The 22438-nt window shown below is 45.3% G+C and overlaps 7 non-coding genes across 7 annotated transcripts; 4 read left to right on the forward strand and 3 right to left on the reverse strand.

Annotated features, from left to right (window-relative positions):
- Window positions 1-1214: 1214 nt before the first annotated feature.
- Window positions 1215-1297, reverse strand: trnal-cag (transfer RNA leucine (anticodon CAG)). Its single transcript has one exon. It is a non-coding gene; the product is annotated as a tRNA-Leu (tRNA).
- Window positions 1298-5776: 4479 nt separating this feature from the next.
- Window positions 5777-5849, forward strand: trnar-ccu (transfer RNA arginine (anticodon CCU)). Its single transcript has one exon. It is a non-coding gene; the product is annotated as a tRNA-Arg (tRNA).
- A 10992-nt stretch (window positions 5850-16841) lies between these two features.
- On the forward strand, window positions 16842-16913 carry trnap-ugg (transfer RNA proline (anticodon UGG)). The gene has a single exon. It is a non-coding gene; the product is annotated as a tRNA-Pro (tRNA).
- A 662-nt stretch (window positions 16914-17575) lies between these two features.
- On the reverse strand, window positions 17576-17658 carry trnal-cag (transfer RNA leucine (anticodon CAG)). Its single transcript has one exon. It is a non-coding gene; the product is annotated as a tRNA-Leu (tRNA).
- Window positions 17659-18391: 733 nt separating this feature from the next.
- Window positions 18392-18465, forward strand: trnai-aau (transfer RNA isoleucine (anticodon AAU)). Its single transcript has one exon. It is a non-coding gene; the product is annotated as a tRNA-Ile (tRNA).
- Window positions 18466-20987: 2522 nt separating this feature from the next.
- trnap-ugg (transfer RNA proline (anticodon UGG)) lies at window positions 20988-21059 on the forward strand. The gene has a single exon. It is a non-coding gene; the product is annotated as a tRNA-Pro (tRNA).
- A 330-nt stretch (window positions 21060-21389) lies between these two features.
- On the reverse strand, window positions 21390-21462 carry trnal-caa (transfer RNA leucine (anticodon CAA)). Its single transcript has one exon. It is a non-coding gene; the product is annotated as a tRNA-Leu (tRNA).
- Between the last annotated feature and the right edge of the window lie 976 nt (window positions 21463-22438).

Genomic DNA, 22438 nt, shown 5'->3' on the forward strand with positions numbered 1-22438 from the left:
GATTAGTTGTAACTCAGACCATATTCCCCCAAAAGATTAAAACGCCGGGCTAAAGAAAAGAGATCTCATCTTCATAACTCACCGGACAAGAGACCAGAACACCACGCGAAGTCATATAAAGCGCATTAAACTGATGACCACAAAACTTTGAAACATACAGCAGGCAAACAATGTCAGAAATGAGGTTTCTAACGCTGGAAAGTTATTTTAATTGAGCTTGGGACGAGTGAAAGCACACGGTGAGTTCACCTGCTTTCAGTTGTTTATTTACGCTCATGAACACTCAATAAGTAGCTAAGAGCGCTTGGTTTCATCCTTTTAGTTTCATTGTTTTCAAAAGTTCATCGTAATATTTTTGTCAGCGATTGTTATAATAAATACAGAAAGATTTTTAAACAAAATCACATTCAGGCAGATTTTCAAAAACCTTTTAAGAGTTGACGGGTTTCACCTTTGGAGCAGCAGTTAGATTAGTCGGAAAAAGGAAATTTGTATAACATCTCTCCACATTTTCATTCTCAATTCTGTGAAGAATCATATTAACAGGCTGAACTGGAAACGTCAGCCCTGAGAGGAAGAACACAGGAAACAGAGCTCACAACTAACACCAAGCACGGGCTCCTTGTTAGTATAGTGGTGCGTATCCCCGCCTGTCACGCGGGATACCGGGGTTCGATTCCCCGACGGGGAGACGGATATCTCTTTAACTACCTCACATCAGTTTAAAAAAAACAACGTTTTAACTGAAAATGAGACAAACTCGTCTCCCGTTAGAGCTGAAACAGCAATTCATCAGTAGAAGCAGAAGCCTTTAGAATACGAGACATGTTCACCTTCAAACCCGCAGCCACTGGACTCGCTTGTTTCGGGACTAATTGCAATGAGAATCGCGTTAGTAGCTCCGTGTCCTTATCCTGTCTCTTTCAAATTACGAGGGACGTTCAGTTATATACTGTGCAAACAGGAAAGACAAGGTAACAAACCTATATTAACGGGTCCTGCAAATTCATTTACTGATCAGATGAATTGAAATGTTCTGATTCACAGCTCCTGCAGTTCGTGCTCAGGGTTCAGCTCGCGAGATGCTGTAGAAACAATTTCGGTGTGCAGTACTTAGTGCTTCCTTCACTGGCGCTCTACGGAGAAAAGATGAGAATGTCTCTGTGATATATTTATTATATTTCTATAGTTTATACCGATAAGAAAGCTGTGTGTGTCAGGAGTGGGATTCGAACCCATGCCTCCAGAGGAGACTGCGACCTGAACGCAGCGCCTTAGACCGCTCGGCCATCCTAACTTCTGACAATGAGGCCAGCCGGTCCCATGAGGCACCGCGACCGCACTACGTTCCTCGAGTATCACACTGGTATTAGAAATACAGCGAGACTCCGGCATTCAAATCTGTCGCAGATGCGCTGGGTTATATCAGCAAAAAAATGTTTATGAAGAAGGTGAAATACTGCTGTGTATTTTCCTCATTTTTAGCTGCCACCGCCGGCTATAGACAATATGATAATATTTCAAATATCGTATTATTTTCAGCTGCAAACAATTCCTTATAGTTACAACATTTCATTTTAATATTCCATATTAAGTGAATTTAAAGATGATAAACAGTTGGAGAACAGATTAAATGAAGATAATCATTTCACCAACACCTACCACTCCACTAGCACCACCTAGCAATGGTGTTTTCTCAGTGAATCAGCGCTGCATGATGAGAAATGACACACGTTCTGAGTGGCGCCTTGTTCCTCCCCAGACCGTTATTGAGGTGCCTCTCTGTTTTTAAGACTCAAAGGGATTTCAAGTCCAGCATCTTAACCACTCGGCCACAACTACACACACAAACCCACCTTCACCCGAACTGACACGGGCTCGTTCCCGCATCGTTTCCACTCCGTCCCACTCTCTTCGTGCTCAGTTTTGGAATTTCTATCTATCTATACCGATAATCACCAGCGGATTCACTAAGCAAACACAAAAGGTAGCGAAACAGCCTCTCTGTTTCCTTTCAAGAGCTGTAGAGTCTCTCCAGCAATCAGAAGTTCCCGCGGGTTTAGATAAATTAAACTTGAATTGCCTTTTTTAGACTTCACCCATCAGATGGCTCATAAAAACCAAACGCATCTGCGACAGATTTGGCAGGAGAGAGGGAAAGGGTGGGCTCGTTGGTCTAGTCTAAACGATCGGCGCGAGTCTCACTGCACTGGTCTGTTTCCCATCAGTCGGTGAGATCCACACCATCCGCTGTCACAATAAATCCCAATCCATCATTTAGGATCCCAGCCATTCCGGAACAAATTCTCCCCCCTGCGCTCTGGCAAGCGGTACCGTGCGATTAAAACAAGATCAACTGGACTCCAGAACAGTTTCTATCCCACTGCAGTGCACGTCCTCAACAGCTAACTGCAGGGCCTCAGCCTCAATGCATGTCCACTCTCTGCTTTTCCTCATTGTCTATTATGTTTTATTGTTACTACTACATACTTATTGTCCCACAACATAATCCAGTCAGCAGGATTTGAACCTGCGCGGGGAGATCTCAAAGGATTTTCAGTCTATCGCCATAACCACTCAGCCACGACTATCCGCAAAACTTATGTTCTCCGAACTGACATGGGCTCGTTCCCGGATCATTTCCAACCTGTCTCCGGCCTGTCTCTGGTCTCTGTGCACGAAGAGACCATCTTTTTTTCTATTATTGTAGGAAGACATATCCAGCCCTCCTCGGGAGCACAGCACAGCGAGTGTCGTGAGGTTATAGCCAGGTGCTGCAGCTGACGGGCTGACTGCTAGTTTACAAGATCCGATGGTGGAGACACCTTCACCACTCGGAGTTTATCTGATGCTCTCATATATCATTATTTTAAAAACGTGCGAGTGGACACCAAGCATCATAGCGAGAAATCGAACCGTGTTTATCGCTGACTTAACATCTCGTATTCGGCGTGGAAGTGAAGAACACACGTGCGTGAGTGAACGTCTCACGCCCCATCTGTGAAGAGCCCAAAACATGATTGATCCCTGCCCCGTGTGAGGATCAAACTCACAACCTTCAGATCATGAGACTGACACACTACCTGCTGCACTAACGAGACTGGATGATGGCTGCTTGCCAGCTCATGTCGAAATGAACATTATATATATGAACATTATTTTCGTGTGACTGTTGTAACAGACCATATTCCCCCAAAAGATTAAAACGCCGTGCTGAAGAAAAGGGAAGATCTCATCTTCATAACTCACCGGTAAAGAGACCAGAACACCACGCGAAGTCAATAAAGCGCATTAAACTGATGACCACAAAACTTTGAAACGTACATCTGGCAAACAACGTTCAGAAATGGAGTAAAAAGCAAGCGTGAGTTATAACTAAGCAGTCTGAGTGTGGGTCGTGTCATGGGTGACGGGGGAAAAGTCTCTCCCACTTTCATCATTCCATCCCGAGAGTGTTTGTCCTCTCTAGTACATAGAGCGCAAAAGCTGTAGGATGCGGGCATCATCCCGCTATCTCTCGCATGCTAAGCGAGCGCTCTACTATTTGAGCTAATCCCCCTTCCTGTGTTAAAGATCAGCTCCCTCCCGTGCACATTAAATCCCTCACGAGTCTTCTGCGCGATCGCACACTCGTGAAAAACACACTTGAAATCAAAGCACTCACGACCTCTCTGGCTCGTTGGTTTGAGTTTGCTGTTTGGTTGCAAGAGATCCCGGCCTCAAATCCTGTCTTATTCCATGATTACAAGAACATACGTCCAGCTCTGTTCGTATTTTCTGCTTTTATGAAACGACTCCTGACACACTGCGATTTTCTCCTGTTGGTTTTTTAGAGTACATCTGATTGACTGGTCTTCTCTCTTGCAGGGAGATGGGACTCTTCAGTGAGGGAGTCTCCCACTTGCATGTAATTAGCAGGAACCGCAGAAGCCCTGAATCAGAATATTTCTAGTGCTGTAATTGAGCAGGAAGTCCAAGCGGTAAAAGCGTTGGACTTAAGATCCAAGAGACATAAAAACCACGTGGGTTTCATCCCCAGTCCTGGTAGACTTTCCTTAATTAAGGAGCAAGTAAAGGTTTATTCTCTGCTGAGAAGAAAACAAACACAATGTTTCGACCGTGGAGCCTTCTTCGAGTGTCTAGAATTACACGTCATTGTGACAAGACTATGCTCTGTGCTCTGTTTACAACAAAAACCACATCCCGTCTAGGTCTTGCTGAAGGAAAAATGTACTTTTCTCTGTATTTTTGGAAATTCTTGGGATAAACTTTTGAAGAAATGTTGATTTGTAATTTGTCCATTTTTAACTCGGCTAAAAACACTTTTTCTAGATCTCCTTTTCCATCTGTCTGTGCTACTGCTCCTCCTCACACACTACTAACACGTGTAGAATCAGTTGTTATTCATGAGGTTTCTAACGCTGGAAATTCTTTCAACTGAGCTTGGGACAAGTGAAAGCACACGGTAATTCGTACATCATCTATACACATTTTCATTCTCATTTCTGTTACCAGTAAGTGACCAACGACCAACAGCAAACCCGTGCTCCTCGTGAGTATAGTGGTGAGTATCCCTCCCTGTCATGCAGGTGATTGGGGTTCATTCCTAATGGGGTGACAGATAACTTTTTAACTACCTCACTTCAGTTTAAAAAAAACCAACGTTTTAACTCCGTTAATTGTTAATTTATGTTAATTCTATGAAATGATTACATAGATATGTGTCCAATAACATGACTTCTCTTCTTACGGGTGAGTAATTGCAAGAGTTTGAGCCCCGTCCATGGTGAAATGCTAAACAATCGGCAATCTGTGCAGGAAGGAGCCCCTCTGAAAAGAGCACCAGGGCACAAGCTCGTCTTTAATCCCATTGACGTTCTTCACTAGAGGCATGGGGTCGAACCACAGTTCTCACACGCGCTTGCTTCCCCTCGTGTGTGAAAGTGTTTTATGTGTGATTGAAAATGAAACAAACTCCAGTCTCCGGTTAGAGCTGAAACAGCAATCCAGAACATGCCGCCCGCTTGAGTCTAGATCTGACCCAAAAATAAACTCATTTCATTCTTTATTATTGGACATTATTTTTTTAATTAGTAACTTAATATGCAGGACACACTAATATAGGATTCTGACGTTGTCGATCTGCTATTTGTATATAAGTGAATGTCGCTATTGAATTGATGGAAAGATCAGTGGGTTTGGTTTTCTTCTGTTCACCACAGAAGTCCCGCCCTTGGTTCTTACGACCCGCCGCCTCCGTCTCTGTCCCGATCCGAAGCAGTCGGTTCAGTTCGCCTGGGGTTCCGATCCAGACTCGGACCTGAAAGAGCTCTTCTTTTCTTTCACACGTAGTGATCAAAACTCTCAGGGGGAACTTTCACAGTTAATGATGTTTTCAGGAACAATAATCACACATCACGGGAACAAGTAAACATTTATTCCTGCTGAAAAGAGAAGAGAAGACACAACGTTTGGGCTGCGGAGCCTTCTTCGGGTGTCGGGAACGGATCATCAGTCACTGTCGATCATTAATTGCATTTCAAAAATCACACACAGTTACATCTCACAAAACATCTCATTAAAATCTGTACTTCCACAGGAATGGGCAATGAAGCAACAACAAGGTGACACCTTCAACACCGGAACTGGACACCGGTCCATCTCGGGTCACAGTAAATTTATTACTGAATAAAATCTGTAATTTCACAAGAATTATTGATGAAGCAGAAACACATTAATTGTCATCTGACCTGAATGAATCCCTTGTGAATTGTGAGCCCCAGTGGCCTAATGGATAAGGCACTGGCCTCCTAAGCCAGGGATTGTGGGTTCGAGTCCCATCTGGGGTGTCTCCTCTTAAGAGTTCTGTGATGAGTGAACAACTTGACTGTGTATGTTCATGATTTTTTTTTATATATAGTGCCTTTAAAAGTGGCTTCTCTAAGCACTTTATAGAATGACCACAACAATAAATGTCTACATGGGTTCAATCCCCACTCCTGGTAGACTCTTGTTATGAACTTGAGTTTTTAATCCACTTCATATGAGGTCAAATCAAATCCACTCAAAGTTTATTTATCAAATGCACAACAATACGGTGTGCAGCAGTAGTTGCTGGCAATGAAATGTCTTTTTCTGTGAGCTCACAAAAATTACAAGAATCACAAAAATTCACAAAAACACAAAAATCACAAAATTGAGGTTACATTTGTAGTGTTTCATAGCCGTTCAGGGACGCCAAATATGTAACCATAGTGGCTCTCTGAAGGCACCAGTTCTGTAGGGTTTGGGCATTTACTGAGACAATTATTAATTGTAGCAGTAAATCACAAAGTTGATTCTTTTGATGGCTTTAGAATCCAACCATGCGACATAACTCAAACAACGCACACACACAGGTACTAATACACGAGGATACATTTATTAATACATAGAATATGCATATAAACCTAACAGATCTTATCGAGAGGGTTATCAGAATACAAAAGATATATATATTCAATCAGTTACGAAGTGTTACACATATCAAGAGGACATACGTTCAGTATATCATTCATTAAGACCGTTTCGTAAATGAACTTGGTTATAACTTCTACATTAGATACTCAAAACAAGTACATAACTCTTAGGAATTAAATTGATATCAACTGGTTGGGATAACAATTGAATTCTCGAGCTGTAATGCATTGAAGTTGAATACTCATCCAATTTCTGGGGATTCAGATCTCCTGCAGGCACAAACAATCAGCTGCAGGCTTGTTGCTGTCCAATCCGCGCTCTCTGGCTCCGTGCCAGGCTGTGCTGTGCGGCTTGCGATGGTGCGCTGCTGATGCTCACTGACCGGCTAGTTAGTGTTGGCTTTAACTAGCAAAGTTTGTGCACAGGAGAAAAGATGACTGTGGATCCCAGCAAGTCAGGAAGAGGACCGGTTCGTTCCTGATGAAGAGCTAGTTCTGAATAGTGATTCAGCTGTCCACAGTTCTGACCTGTCCACGAGGCCTGCTGCTGGTTACTCTCTGGCAACCTCCACTCTAGACTCTTAGAACAAAGGAAAGTTCTGGCACTCGGACACACTGGCCATTCCGTGGTTGTCCGGGCTGAGTCTCAGGATGGTCAGGAGGCGCGCTGCGAGAATGTCCTGCCCTTGGGAGCCTTCTGCTCCTGGGCCATCCTGCCCTGGAATTCTCCTTTGAATTCCCTTTAGAACAGTCCACAGAAGTCCACTCCTGAATCTTACTGAATCTCCCGAATCTGAATCTCGTTGAATCTGAATCTCTCAGGCTCTCTGTGTTGCCTGTTTTTACCTGGAGGAACTTCAGCTCGTTGATTGGCTGAAAGTTCCATGGGCATCAGAGTCCCACGTGGGTTACTCAGCCCTACCAGTCCCTGATTGGTTGATCAAGGTGAGATATGAGTCACTTAGTCCTGACACTTAGTAATGCAGTCCAGATGTCCATCCGGCACTCCCTAGACTGATAGGCGCCAGTGGATGACCATTGATCATGATAGCCAGACTTAGCTAAGTGCATCCGCCTTTGGGAGCTGTCCTAGGAAACCTTAAATCACCCTGCACTAATGGTCTCTCTGTGGCTGCACCACAGAGATGAACAGAGAAATGGGGCCTCATTTGGGAAGCTCAGAAACACTTAATTCTGCCTTATTATTAAGCCTCGCCGCTACATATCCCCCCTTTTTGAAGGTCACGAGGTCCTGAGGCGTTGTTGCCTTCAAAACAAAACAGAGTTAAGTGATGTCCCTTGCCATTAGAACATTAATCTTAAATGTCTACATTACTCCTCGAGAATTCATACCGGAACCAGCATTGGATACAAACAGGATGAATAACATCTGGAGTATGTATAAACACGGTAGGAGACATTATCTAAGTCTAGGAATTACACATCAGGAAGCTCACTGTCAATATCTGATACCTCTGTAGTAGATATTTGGGGAGAAGTCACTTCCTTTCTTTTGACATGCTACCTTTGACTCATTCATGCTACCCGGAGTACATCTTGATGTGAGAGTACATCATTCAGAGTACACTGTCAGTCATGATCCAGCTACCTGGCAGTAGTGTTACAATAACAACAGTTCCTGTTCCCAGCCCCCCGATAAACCACAACACCTGTGTTGGGTATCTGCTAGGGTGGTTTGGAGGTTTGTTCCATTAAAGCAAACTAAACTACCTGTACCTCTTCAGGGCTTACTGTTTCTTGGATTTCTATCCAATTCAATAGTGTGGCACCTGAAGGCATCCAAGACCTCAAGTTTGGTCTTATATTGTCTGGTTCCAGACCGTACAGTATTAAGTTCAAGAACACTGTGGCCTCCTCGGGAACTTGCAGGAAAACTGTTTTGATTAGGTAGCTGCATTGCGGTAGCTGTATCATGCCTGTCACAAGTCATGGTGACAGTTAAATGTGGTGTGTTGACCAGCCATTTACGTCCCACCTGCTCTTCATGGGGTTCATTAACCTACCTCTGCCCATTAGTAGCTTTACACCCTTCATTGGTGAATCGTTTAGACACAGCCAATGGATAGCTTTGGTAGCCATACCCATCTCAAGATTTGGAACCAAATTCAATCTTGGATTGCCTTCTGGGTGAGCTATGAGCAATGGGGTTAATGTCACACACTCCTCTACTGAGAAGAGTGGAATCAAGTGGGTTGGGATTTGTGCCGTGGTTAGACTGGCTACAGTGGCACTAAACTCCCTTAACAGGTCTTGTGTCAACATTCTGGCCTGTTGCACACAAGCATAAACCCACTGTATAACACCAACAATCATGTCCACTGGTTGGGGAATAAGGTTTAACCCTGTTGCATAGGAAGTTGCCTGTAGGGTTTTCCCTAAGCTTTCCAACTTTTGCTGCTGTCGATACAGTCTGTCACTACCCTCTGGCATCTCTGTCACCTGCCTTCTTGGGGCAGTCAGGGTGAGAGTGCCAGTAGCACACAAACCTACCAGAAAAAGCAAACGTGCAACAGTGGCGGCAGGAATCAGTCTTCCCAAAAGTCTTTTCGGGTGGCTGATCCCAGTCATCTCCTTCTGAGTGACTGTTGCCTTTCTAAGCTGGCGCAGCGTGTACATGGTGTCTTTCTCAGTATGCCATGTGGCATCTTGGGCACCAACATCCTGGAAATCTGGGGAGATCTGACACAGCTGCTGATGCTGCTCCTCCATTTCCAGGGCATCTGCTTTTTCAATTTGTTCATGCCTGTGCTCTAGGAACCCTGCAGGGGGCAGTGCAGCGGTGGAGCATGCCTGACCCTCGGCTGAGTGGTCATCTGGAGCACCTGAGTGATCTGGGATTGTTACCCCATTCTCACTGTTCAGGTCCACCCTGCACACTTCCTGATTGAGGAATCCCTCTATCGGCATGTTTACAATCGTTCGCTGGGCGTGGGTGTAGGACACCTGCTCGCTCCCCCCTTCCCTCGCTAGGGGTTCAGGGAGCTGCCCCAGCACTGGGATAGCTAATTCACTGTCTTCGAACTCGCTATCACCCACCAGGCCCATGTCAGTGCAGGCGGGGATTCTGACACCCCTCTTTGCGATGTCCTGCACTGACAGGCGGGTGGCTTGACCATCCAGCTCCAGTCTGGGTGAACCACTGTTGGTCAGACTCAGACTGACAGACTGAGCTGGTGGCTGTAAGAAAACCAGCTCGGCTTTCATTCCCTGTCCCTTCTGGGGGACTGGGTGTGTTGGAAACCCTGCCGTTGAGGCAGGAACAATCAGGTCAGTCTCACTCACTACCTGGTAGTTGTGAGAAATAATGTTACCTGACTGCAGGTTCCCTGGGTCACAGCAGAGGGAATCGGCATCTGGGATCAGGTGTGTCCACAGCGCAGTAGTCTCAGCGTCCAGCTGGACCTCCTGTCTAACCTGTGAATGTTGCACCAGGGGCACCTGGTGGTGGCCCCATGACAGCTGCTCAAGCAGATCCTCACTAATAGAGGACCTCTCAGGGCTAAGGGTGAGGGCTACATCACCAACCTGCTCTCCTGCCATCTGGATCCCTTCCACCACTGCAGGGTGGTGGTCCTGACCCCTCTTGGGTGCCAGGGTGCACAGGGAAAGCTCCTTTTCATCGCCAGGTGGGGAGATCTGCTCCTCTTTAGGGATGTAAAAGGGGTGTGCTTTACCTGGTGGATCAGGCGGCTGCTTGGAGCACCGCTCCTGTGGCATGGAGGCTGTTGTGACCTTGGCCAGGGCACGACTTCCCTGTATATCTGGGAAACAAGATAATATTTTTATTTCTTGTCCAGAGGGAACAGAAGGAATCTCCACATAGGCTTCTGTGTTCGGTGGGCACTGTGTGAGCACAGTCTGCCTCTTGGCCCCCCTTTCCTTCTGTACAGAAGGCTTAGGAGCCTTGACCTGTTTCCACACTTTGCCTTTCTGGTGATCCACCAAAGGTTCCACTCTGAGTCGCATGCCCTTTTCTTTTTCAACCCGTTTGAGCTTGCCGTGTGACATCAAACACCTTTCAACCTCAGTGTCAATCAGTGTCTCACTGGGTAAGACATCTCCCATGGCAGCCTTGAGGTAAAAGCTTCCTGCTTTTCCTCTGTGTTTTACTGCCTGCTCTGTGACTTCAGGGGTGGAGTCAGCACTCGCTTGGGAGTGGCCGACCTCATCCAGGCAGGAACCCTTCCGCTCAATCAGATAGACTGAGGGAGTGGGAGGGGGCGGGTCTCCGCCTCCTCCAGTGGAGAGTATCAGCTCATTCACGCTTCCGGCAGCCTTGGGGAGCGGTTGTTCCTGTCCTAATAAAGCTTGTTCAAGCCTGGCCAGGCGGGCGGCTACTGAATCCTTTTGTTCAGCTTTATCTAGCCCTTTCCCTCCCCCGGTGTTCTCATGGCACTTAGGACGCTGGGTGCGGTCCTGTGTGCCTGCTTTGGAACGGGGCTTAGCCAGCTCAGGAGCCTGTGCTCCTTCGAGCAGGAGGGAATTAACCCTGCTGGCTCTGACGGCGAACACAGTCGCTTTAGCAGCTTTTTGCTCAGAGCGACTTTGGACATCATACTCCCAGGCTTTCTGCACGAATCTTTTAATATCAGTCATTTTCATGGTCTGTGCATCTGTATGCATTAAGATCATCTTTCTGACTGATGGGTGGAGATTCGCAATGAATAAACCCTTGAAATGTATGTTCTCTTCGCAACCCTCATCATTTCGCCCTGCAAAATAAGTTCGTCTAAGTCTCTCGTAATATTCGCGAGGGGACTCTGCTCTCTCGTGCTTAATGTTAAGGGCGGCGGCTATCGCGGCAGTCGGATCAATAAACGCACTGTATTCCTCGATAAGTGCATGACAAAGCTGTTCAAAGTCATTACAGACTTCTTTCATCTGCCTAGCCATCCACTCATGTACAGCTCTGCTGGTAGTTTTCCTGACCAGAAGCACTTTCTCCTGTTCTGTGGCGTTTGGCAGGAACTGCAGGTTATACCTGAGGTCTTGAATATAACTCTCGATATTATTCTCTGACACTGCGGGGTCAAATCTCTCTACGTCCTTCGCTAGCTCTCTCAGAGAATGGAGATTTATTCTTCTAGCTTCTCCGCTGACGGAGATATGGAAGAGATCGTGGTCAGACTTGTCGCTGCTAGAGAGAGTGCTTAATAGCGACTCGAATTCAGACCTTTTAGCAACCATCGTTAAACTTAAAGAGTATTACTTTTAAGCACGAAATCACAGTTTTACCACAGAAAACCACAAGATCAAGTATGCAATCAACCCTGTAGATTGCAAAAGATCACAAAACAATCAAGCACTGCTTAAAGAGCAAGGGGAACTTTTTTCCTTTCGGCTTTCAGCACACTGTATTGTCGTGTATGAAATCCGCGGCGTTTTATATGAATTATTCCGCTTGGTTGATTCATTTCAGTCTTGCCACGTCCACCCAGGGACGCCAAAAATGTAGTGTTTCATAGCCGTTCAGGGACGCCAAATATGTAACCATAGTGGCTCTCTGAAGGCACCAGTTCTGTAGGGTTTGGGCATTTACTGAGACAATTATTAATTGTAGCAGTAAATCACAAAGTTGATTCTTTTGATGGCTTTAGAATCCAACCATGCGACATAACTCAAACAACGCACACACACAGGTACTAATACACGAGGATACATTTATTAATACATAGAATATGCATATAAACCTAACAGATCTTATCGAGATGGTTATCAGAATACAAAAGATATATATATTCAATCAGTTACGAAGTGTTACACATATCAAGAGGACATACGTTCAGTATATCATTCATTAAGACCGTTTCGTAAATGAACTTGGTTATAACTTCTACATTAGATACTCAAAACAAGTACATAACTCTTAGGAATTAAATTGATATCAACTGGTTGGGATAACAATTGAATTCTCGAGCTGTAATGCATTGAAGTTGAATACTCATCCAATTTCTGGGGATTCAGATCTCCTGCAGGCACAAACAATCAGCTGCAGGCTTGTTGCTGTCCAATCCGCGCTCTCTGGCTCCGTGCCAGGCTGTGCTGTGCGGCTTGCGATGGTGCGCTGCTGATGCTCACTGACCGGCTAGTTAGTGTTGGCTTTAACTAGCAAAGTTTGTGCACAGGAGAAAAGATGACTGTGGATCCCAGCAAGTCAGGAAGAGGACCGGTTCGTTCCTGATGAAGAGCTAGTTCTGAATAGTGATTCAGCTGTCCACAGTTCTGACCTGTCCACGAGGCCTGCTGCTGGTTACTCTCTGGCAACCTCCACTCTAGACTCTTAGAACAAAGGAAAGTTCTGGCACTCGGACACACTGGCCGTTCCGTGGTTGTCCGGGCTGAGTCTCAGGATGGTCAGGAGGCGCGCTGTGAGAATGTCCTGCCCTTGGGAGCCTTCTGCTCCTGGGCCGTCCTGCCCTGGAATTCTCCTTTGAATTCCCTTTAGAACAGTCCACAGAAGTCCACTCCTGAATCTTACTGAATCTCCCGAATCTGAATCTCGTTGAATCTGAATCTCTCAGGCTCTCTGTGTTGCCTGTTTTTACCTGGAGGAACTTCAGCTCGTTGATTGGCTGAAAGTTCCATGGGCATCAGAGTCCCACGTGGGTTACTCAGCCCTACCAGTCCCTGATTGGTTGATCAAGGTGAGATATGAGTCACTTAGTCCTGACACTTAGTAATGCAGTCCAGATGTCCATCCGGCACTCCCTAGACTGATAGGCGCCAGTGGATGATCATTGATCATGATAGCCAGACTTAGCTAAGTGCATCCCCCTTTGGGAGCTGTCCTAGGAAACCTTAAATCACCCTGCACTAATGGTCTCTCTGTGGCTGCACCACAGAGATGAACAGAGAAATGGGGCCTCATTTGGGAAGTTCAGAAACACTTAATTCTGCCTTATTATTAAGCCTCGCCGCTACACATTTTTGAAATTGAATAAAACTCAATGTGAGTAGAGCTGTTATGTGTCCATGGTGTATGCAGTATATACATGTAGTGCACTTATGCTGAATATAGTGAGAATTGTGTGTCCATGTAGCCATTACAGGTGATTTGCTAAGGAGCTACAGGTTGGCTATTTAGCAGTCTTATTGTCTGGAAGTAGAAGCTGTTCCATAGTCTGTTAGACTTGGACCGAATGCTTTGGTACCGTTTACGGACTACAAACTGCAATTTGTGCCAAGCCATGCAGAGTCTTACAGGTGAGGATGAGGATCTTAAAGTCCACATGGAATTGGACAGGAAACCAGTGCAAGGACTCCAGGACAGGAGTAATGTGATCACTTGCATTAGACCTGGTCAGGATTCTGGCTGCTGAGTTTTGGACATACTGGAGTTTGTTCACTGTGGATTTAGATACCCCAGCGAGTGGAGGGTTACAGTAGTCGGTTTGGGAAAACAGAAAGTAGTTAATTGCAGTTTGTAGTCTGTTTCTGTTGTTTCTGCTCTTGATGAAGAACAGTCGCAGGTGGGAGCGTCTCTCTGAGGAAGAGTCCCGTCACCCCGCAAGAGAGAAGACCAGTCGATCAGATGTGCTCTGACACGGCAACATGAGGAAAGCTGTGTGTCACGAGTGACACAGAGGGATCCCCTACCAGATGAAATGGTACACTAAACACAACTTTCACGACCTGTGAAAAGTATCACAACCTCTACATAAACGCATCAGTGAGCTCATTATTTTTTTCTGACACTCAGCGTTTTGATTGATGCGCAATTACGCACCATCTGGAACACTGGGGGACAGCTGTGTACATACAGACGTTCACAATGCGAGAAATACTGCTCACTGGAGTTTACTGCGAAAAACCTGTATCTGACCATAGGAAACAGAACAGCACAGTCTCCAGTTACCCAGACTGTAAACACGGGAATAAAGCTTTGTTTGATTACTGAAACCCTTTCTGTATGTCCTGTTTTCATTCAAGTAGGGGTCAACTATATTCACAATACTGCTGACAGCAGGAAAATTCCCATTCTTTACTCAACAGCTTTTTAAAAACAGCACCCATGATGTTCAAACTGATTTTTTTACACAGAAGACTGACACAGCTTTGCGTTGTGAATCTCTGGTGGTGGTTTTAAGGAATGTAGCACTGTGCACTGGGATAGGGGGGTGCTGTTCACAAGGCAATAGCATTTAAACTACAGCACCCACAATGCTCTAACCAAGAGTTTTACACACTAGGCAGGCCCCCTGACCTTTCACATCCTTGCTTTGGTTTGTGAAACTTTATTCTTTTTTAAGTTTTTTAAGTTAGCACTACAGGTAATTTACTGGAATAGTGGGGTCTTATTCATGACTCAATAGGTTTTTAAGCACAACACCCACAATGCTCTAACCAAGTGTTTTACACACTAGGAGGCCCCCTCACCTTTCACAGCATTGCTTTGGGTTGTGAAATTTTTCTTTATTTTTATATGATTTTGTCGGCACTAATAGACAGACAGTACATGGGGATAGGGGGTGCTGTTCACGAGTCAGTATCACTATCTAACACTCTACGAGCGCCACCTAGCGATGGTCTTTGGAGAGTGAATCAGCGCTGCGCTACCGGCGCTGTGAGATGAGAAATGACGCGCGTTCTGAGTGACGCCTTATTCCTCTCAAAGACGATACTGAGGCACCTCTCTGTACCCACAACTCTCCCCTGAAGTAGACCTGTCAGCCGACGTTATCAGCAACCGGTCGAGTTCAAGCGCAGGATCACGAATGACGAGAACTGTGACACAGAGAGACTCCCTGTCAGATAAAATGATACGACAGACATGCAACCCAGTCAGATAGGAATTTAAATGTTAACAGGGACATTATTTGAATTTACCATAAAGCATCATGTAGTTAGCAGGTGTTGAACTGCACAGTGTGACCCCGATAGATTTCTACTCCATGGCCTTAACCACTCAGCCACGACTACACACACAGCCTCACCTTCTCCAGAACTCATTCCCGCATCATTTCCACTCGAACCTGCTCATTCCCCGATTAATTAGCTATTTCTATAATCGATAAAGAAAAGCTGTGTGTCAGCAGTGGGATTCAAACCCACGCTTCCAGGGAAAACTACGACCTGAACACAACACCTTAGACCGCACGACCATCCTAACTACTAACTGCTCCGCCAGCCGATCCCATCAGCCACCAGGACCCCACTACGGTCCTCGAGTATCACACTGGGATTAGAAATACAGCGAGACTCTGGCATTCAGATCTGTCGCAGATGCGCTGGGTTTTATAAGCAAAAAAATGTTTATGAAGAAGGTGAAATACTGCTGTGTATTTTCCTCTTGTTTAGTCGCCACTGCCGGCTATACACAGTATGATAATATTGCAAATATCGTATTAATTTCAGCTGCAAACAATTAATTATAGTTACAAAATTTCACCTTAATATTCCATATTAAGTGGATTTAAAGATGATAAACAGTAGGAAAAGAGATTAAATGAAGATAATCGTTTCACCAACATCTACCGCTCCACGAGTGCTCTAGACTTTAACTTCAACATAGTGATCCCTCGGCACTCCTACACTGCGCTCAGAGATGACTGGGCTCTGTCTACATTAGACATGCTCTTTCACAGCCTAGCCCACCTGCTCAGGACCTTCTCACTGTCTCTAAGAAGAATTACACGTCACTGTGACAAGCCTGTCTTAGAAGTGCTCTGTGCTCTGTTTACAACAAAAACCACAGCCCGCTTGAGTCTAGGTCTTACTGACAGAGAAATGTATTTTTTGAAATTCTTGGGCTAAACTTTTATTGTGTTGTTTTGTTGTGCTTCAGTCATCTGTTTGACCGTCCTCGCAGGGAAATTATAAAGACTCTACAGTTCGGACACCTACTCTGATATTTCGATCTTAAATTAAGGTCTGCTTCTTTTGACGGTCTTATTATGCAAGGAGTGTTAGACCCAAGTGCTCGTTTATTAAAGTCCGAGATCCTGACCGATTTGACTTTATACCGATAATTGCAGCAAATTAATGAAGAAAAGAGAAACACGAGAAAAAAACTGCTGCATACATGTGGCCAGTCTTAATGAGCTGTTGCTGTCAGACGTGTTTCTGTGTTAATAGCACAAGGACAAAAACAGCCCGGAGACTCCAATCGAGCACTGGGCTGTGCTTTTCTCCCTTGGAAAGGTCACGCATTCCGCGAGGTAGGCAAGAACACGCATGTATGAGCGAACAGGACCCACCTGGCACGAGTGAATGACCACCCCGCGAGCTCACTGGCAGGAGAGAGGGGAAGGGTGGGCTCGTTGGTTTAGTCCAAGCGAACGGCGCGAGTCTCACTGCACTGGTCTGTCTCCGGTCTCTGGGCGCGAAGAACACATGTGAAATTTGAGGGATAGCTTGTCGTAGGGCTCGTTGGTCTAGGGGTATGATTCTCGCTTTGGGTGCGAGAGGTCCTGCGTTCAAATCCCGGACGAGCCTGTCTTTTTTTCTATTATTGTAGGAAGACATATCCAGCCCTCCTCGGGAGCACAGCAGAGCGAGTGTCATGAGGTTATAGCCAGGTGCTGCAGCTGACGGGCTGACTGCTGGTTTACAAGATCCGGTGGTGGAGACACCTTCACCACTCGGAGTTTATCTGCTGCTCTCATGTATCATTCTTTTAAAAAGGTGTGAGTGGACACCGAGCATCATAGCGAGGGATCGAACTGTGTTTATCGCGGACTAAACATCTCGTATTCGGCGTGGAAGTGAAGAACCCGCGTGTGGGAGTAAACGTCCCACGCCCCATCTGTGAAGAGCCCAAAACAGCACCGATCCCTGCCCAGTGTGAGGATCGAACTCACGACCTTCAGATTATGCAACTGACACGCTACCTACTGCGCAATGGCTGAGCTCCAGTATGGACTCACACGATATGATTTCAACTCAATCGGTGAGATCCACACCATCCGCTGTCACAATAAATCCCAATCTGTCATTTAGGATCCCAGCCATTCCGGAACAAACTGTTACTGGCTACAGCTGAACGAGTAAGCATTCCACTACATTGTAGTACTGTAGTACACTGTAAAAGATGAGAATGTCTCTGTGATATATTTATTATATTTCTATATTTTATACCGATAAAGAAAAGCTGTGCATGTCAGGAGTGGGATTCGAACCCACGCCTCGAGGGGAGACTGCGACCTGAACGCAGTGCCTTAGACCGCTCGGCCATCCTGACTTCTGACATTGTTGCCACCTGGTCCCATGAGGCACCGCGACCCCACTACGTTTCTCGAGTATCACACTGGTATTAGAAATACAGCGAGACTCTGGCATTCAAATCTGTCGCAGATGCGCTGGGTTATATAAGCAAAAAAATGTTTTTGAAGAAGGTGAAATACTGCTGTGTATTTTCCTCATTTTTAGCCGCCACTGCCGGCTATAGACAATATGATAATATTTCAAATATCGTATTATTTTCAGCTGCAAACAATTCCTTATAGTTACAACATTTCATCTTAATATTCCATATTAAGTGGATTTAAAGATGATAAACAGTTGGAAAGCAGATTAAATGAAGATAATCGTTTCACCAACATCTACGGCTCCACAAGCGCCACCTAGCCATGGTCTTTGCTCAGTGAATCAGCACTGTGCTACTGGCGCTGTGTGATGAGAAATGACTCGCGTTCTGAGTGGCGCCTTGTTCCTCTCCAGGCTGTTACTGAGGTGCCTCTCTGTTTTGGAGACAAATGGATTTCAAGTCCAGCGACTTAACCACTCGGCCACGACTACACGCACAAACCTACCTTTTCCCGAACTGACACAGGCTCGTTCCCGCATCATTTCCAACCCAAAATCTCTCTGCGTGATTAATTTGCTATTTCTGTCTCTCTATATCGATCATCACCAGCTGATTCACTAAGAAAACAAAAGGTAGGAAAACTCAGCGGTAGATATGTGACTCACGAGGCCGGTTAGCTCAGTTGGTTAGAGCGTGGTGCTAATAACGCCAAGGTCGCGGGTTCGATCCCCGTACGGGCCAATGAGTCTCATTTTCACACACCCACTATTTCTAGTCTACCGACGCAGAAATACACATCATTATGAAAAGACGACCTATAAATAAATCAAAATTACTTCCACTTCTCTTTATTGGTGGAAATCGCAGAAATTAACGGAATTGTTTCATCTTCGGATGAACTTCTAAAAAGATTCTTCCGGGTTACAGGCGGAGATACTCACCCCTATACTAACGAGGAGCGGGAGCTCTGTTTCCTCTCAGGAGACGTTTCCTCTCGGGGCTGATATTTCAGGATTTGGCGATTTGGCTTTCATTTCGATTATCTTCAGAAACTTGTTCCCAGCTGTGGAACCGCTACTGCTCCCCCACAGAGGCTACTAACACGTTCGGAATCGATTATTTCAGCTTCGGTTTTGAGTTTTAAAACGCGTTAAGAAGTCCTTCCGACAGAGCATGGGCCAGGTGAGAGGAAATGGTGTTTTCACCGGGTCTCGGATGTGTAAAGACGCCTATAAACTGTTAGTGAGTAATATAAATTAATTAATGGTGAAGTAATTAATTTCAGTTTGTAGTCTATTTCTGTTGTTTCCGCTCTTGATGAAACCAGACAGTTGAGCCACTTTTAAAGACACAACTACACTAACGAGGAGCGCGTGTCTACCGCTGAGCGAGAGATCTGCTCACTGTCAGGAGACATTTCCTCTCAGGGCTGATCTTTTAGGTTTCAGCGTTTAGTTCATCTTCATCCTTCTTTTTGCAGGAGATTGTAATAACAATTACGGATTAAAAAAAAATCTAACTCAGATTTTCGAAAAACTTCTAAAAGTTGACCGACTGCCCCTTTGGAAGGGAAATGTATATAAGATCTCTCTCCCTGCTTCAGAAACTGTCATCACACTGGAGAGAAGTTACACGTGTCCATACGCGCTTCTGACAGGAATCACAATAACATCGTAGTGAAAGCAAATGGCGTTTTCAACTGTTTAATTGCACGTTATTGTTGGAAAATGCAACGGAATTCGTTATTCTTCTGATATGAGTTTAAACAAACGTTTAATTGTAAGTGAAGTCAGCTTCTTAAAAATGAAACCAGCGCCCCGTCGCAGAAACGTACCCCGGTCTCCCGCGTGAAAAGCGGGGATCCTCCTGTGCGCCATACTGACGGGGAGCGACCGCGGTGAAGTTAGCTTGAAGCTCGAAAGCGATTTTGGCCTGTAGCGTTTTCACAAAATCCCCTAGAGTTACGAGAACGATATTTAGGAATATAAATATATTATAATTCTGAGAAGTATAGGACTGACCTCTTTAACAACGCACGATGTGTAATTCTGCGTCTGTGAATTGAGAAACAGAGATGTCTGTTTTATAAAAGGCGAGAGAGTGGCATTCAAATCTGTCGCAGATGCGCTGGGTTATATAAGCAAAAAAATGTTTATGAAGAAGGTGAAATACTGCTGTGTATTTTCCTCTTGTTTAGCCGCCACTGCCGGCTATACACAGTATGATAATATTGCAAATATCGTATTATCTTCAGCTGCAAACAATTCCTTATAGTTACAAAATTTCACCTTAATATTCCATGTTAAGTGGATTTAAAGATGATAAACAGTAGGAAAACAGGTTAAATGAAGATAATCGTTTCATCAACATCTACCGCTCCACGAGCGCTTTAGACTTTAACTTCAACACAGTGATCACTCGGCACTACTACACCGCGCTCAGTGATGACTGGGCTCTGTCTACATTAGACATGCGCTTTCACAGCCTAGCCCACCTGCTCAGGACCTTCTCACTGTCTCTAAAGAAGAATTACACGTCACTGTGACAAGCCTGTCTTAGAAGTGCTCTGTGCTCTGTTTACAACAAAAACCACAGCCCGCTTGAGTCTAGGTCTTACTGACAGAGAAATGTATTTTTTGAAATTCTTGGGCTAAACTTTTATTGTGTTGTTTTGTTGTGCTTCAGTCATCTGTTTGACCTTCCTCTCCGGGAAATTATAAAGACTCTACAGTTCGGACACCTACTCTGATATTTCGATCTTAAATTAAGGTCTGCTTCTTTTCACGGTCTTATTATGCAAAGAGTGTAAGACCCAAGTGCTCGTTTATTAAAGTCCGAGATCCTGACCGATTTCACTTTATACCGATAATTGCAGCAAATTAATGAAGAAAAGAGAAACACGAGAAAAAAACTGCTGCACACATGTGGCCAGTCTTAATGAGCTGTTGCTGTCAGACGTGTTTCTGTGTTAAACGCACAAGGACAAAACCAGCCCGGAGACTCCGATCGAGCACTGGGCTGTGCTTTTCTCCCTTGGAAAGGTCACGCATTCCGCGAGGTAGGCAAGAACACGCGTGTATGAGCGAACAGGACCCACCTGGCACGAGTGAATGACCCCCCCGCGAGCTCACTGGCAGGAGAGAGGGGAAGGGTGGGCTCGTTGGTTTAGTCCAAGCGAACGGCGCGAGTCTCACTGCACTGGTCTGTCTCCGGTCTCTGGGCGCGAAGAACACGTGTGAAATTTGAGGGGCAGCTTGTCGCAGGGCTCGTTGGTCTAGGGGTATGATTCTCGCTTTGGGTGCGAGAGGTCCCGGGTTCAAATCCCGGACGAGCCCGTCTTTTTTTCTATTATTGTAGGAAGCCCTCCTCGGGAGCACAGCAGAGCGAGTGTCGTGAGGTTATAGCCAGGTGCTGCAGCTGACGGGCTGACTGCTGGTTTACAAGATCCGGTGGTGGAGACACCTTCACCTCTAAGAGTTTATCTGCAGCTCTCATGTATCATTATTTTAAAAAGGTGTGAGTGGACACCGAGCATCATAGCGAGGGATCGAACTGTGTTTATCGCGGACTAAACATCTCGTATTCGGCGTGGAAGTGAAGAACACGCGTGTGGGAGTGAACGTCCCACGCCCCATCCGTGAAGAGCCCGAAACAGCACTGATCCCTGCCCCGTGTGAGGATCGATTTCACGACCTTCAGATTTTGAGACTGACGCGCTACCTACTGCGCTAACGAGGCTGGACGATGGCTGAGTTGCAGTATGAACTCACACGATATGATTTCAAATCAATCGGTGAGATCCACACCATCCGCTGTCACAATAAATCCCAATCTGTCATTTAGGATCCCAGCCATTCCGGAACAAACTGTTACTGGCTACAGCTGAACGAGTAAGCATTCCACTACACTTGTTGTACACGGCAAAAAAAAAAATCTTGAATCAAAAATTCATAAACGATTTCAGAAGCTTGCTCTTTATTACGTTTCATATTCCTCGCAGTCATGTAAAGTGTATAAATATTAATATGCTGTATACTGTGTATATATATAGTTTCTCATATACAAGTGTGATTTGGGCTTGAAACATGTCATCTGGTAATGGAGCAAACAGCCGGCGATACCGGACAGCCCTTCCCTCCTGTGAGTTCTGTTGAAGCGAAGCTCTGCTGTGCTGTACTGTACTCTCACCCGCTGTGTGCTCGGCACTAACTGGATTATATAATAATGGGTTGAAAGGGACACATTCTGACGTGGGTTTAAATTCAGATTGACTCCTGTGTGTTAGAAAATAAATAAATAATCAATCAATAAATAAATAATCAATAAAATACATCGCAGACGTTCTCCTGTTTTAACAGGTTTCCCGTGGAAGGGTTAAGTTACAGTTGTATAAATTGAAAACGTGGCAGTGAGATGTCACACAGATGTTACAGCGGTCAACGCAAAGTCCACACAACATTGCAAGTGAGACAGGAGTCTGTCCTCTCTAGTACATAGAGCGCAAAAGTTGCAAGATCCAGGCATCGATCACGCTTTGAATTGATGGGGAGACAGGTAACTTTTTAACCACCTCACTACAGTTTAAAAAAAACAACGTTTGTTTAAAAGTTCATCTGAAGAATAAACAACTCCGTTAATTGTTATTTTATTGGATTTCCAATCCCTCGCCTTAACCACTAGGCCATGACTACACGCACAACCCCTAACCGGCCTC

The sequence above is a fragment of the Atractosteus spatula genome, chromosome 5 (genome assembly GCF_055471065.1).
Source record: "Atractosteus spatula isolate fAtrSpa1 chromosome 5, fAtrSpa1.hap1, whole genome shotgun sequence".
Taxonomy (NCBI): Eukaryota; Metazoa; Chordata; class Actinopteri; order Semionotiformes; family Lepisosteidae; genus Atractosteus; species Atractosteus spatula.